Here is a 985-nt window from a genome sequence, read left to right on the forward strand (position 1 = left end):
GGGGGGGGGGGGGGGGGCTACGCGCCGCCGGCCCGCGGGCGCGCGCCCCCGCCCTCGCCCCTCCGCCGGGCTCCCCGCGCGCTCGCCACCCAGTCCCGTCGGGCCCGCGGCCCGCGACTCACCGCTCCCCGCCGCCCGCGCCGCCCGCAGCACCCGCTCCGCGCCGCCCGCGCCGCCACCGGAAGCGCTTCTCCCGCCAGAGCCGCCCCGCGCGCCGCCGCCGCCCGGTGCGCGCCTTCGGAGCGCGTCCCCGAGCGGAGCTAGGCGGCCGCGTGGAGCCTCGGACCCGCCCCGGAGCCGCGGAGCTCTTCGCCCAGCCTCGCGCCGCGCCCCGCGCGCTCCCCCGTGCCCGCGCTTTCGCTGACGGCTCCTCCCCGCCCTCCGTCTCCGCGGTGCGCTCCCAAGTTTGTGCTCGCCGCCGGGCGGGGCTCTCTCCGCCCAGGCCGGTGCCGCTGCTTTCCATTTGGGTATCCCCGAGGGGACTACCCTTTACTGGATCGTTTGTTTATTGCCAGGGCCTTGCAAAGAGTCCGCAGCCACTCACTGACTCACTCATTTGTTCATTTAAACCCGTGTTTCCCAAAGTGCGGAGTTCGGCGCCGGTGGTGCCACGAGGCAATTTTCGGCGGTACAAGGGCCACGAACTGACTTGTGTCTTTAAAAGAGTGGCTCTGGCTACTGTGTGGAGAATAGGCAATAGGGGAGGTGATGTGGAGGCAGAGGCCAGGAGGGAGGCTACCCGGTTGGCTTGGACCGGGTTGATACAGGTGAAGCGGTGAGAATTAATCTCATATATGGTGAATTACATCATGTTCATGGAGAAGATTCCATTTTTAAAGTCATAATTTCTTCCTCAAATAACCTATAAATACAATGCAATTCCAAACAAAATTCTGACAAATCTAGTGTAGGAGAGTGTGGACGTACAACTTGATGACTATAAAGTGTATATGGAAAAATAAAGAACCAGAAATAGCCAACACAG

General features: G+C 63.2%; 1 protein-coding gene across 4 annotated transcripts in view; it reads right to left on the minus strand.

Annotated features, from left to right (window-relative positions):
• SFXN1 (sideroflexin 1) overlaps positions 1-216 on the minus strand; it is a 35904-nt gene extending 35688 nt beyond the window's left edge. For 2 of the 4 annotated variants that reach the window (XM_040630278.1, XM_040630276.1), the window contains exon 1: positions 123-215. The gene's annotated coding sequence lies outside the window, so the exon portion shown is untranslated. Of the gene's footprint in view, positions 1-122 lie in introns of all 4 variants that reach the window. The other 2 variants (XM_040630275.1, XM_040630277.1) reach the window with 2 other exon arrangements.
• Positions 217-985: the final 769 nt, after the last annotated feature.

Source organism: Ursus maritimus, unplaced genomic scaffold, assembly GCF_017311325.1.
Source record: "Ursus maritimus isolate PB19 unplaced genomic scaffold, ASM1731132v1 scaffold_15, whole genome shotgun sequence".
Lineage (NCBI taxonomy): Eukaryota > Metazoa > Chordata > Mammalia > Carnivora > Ursidae > Ursus > Ursus maritimus.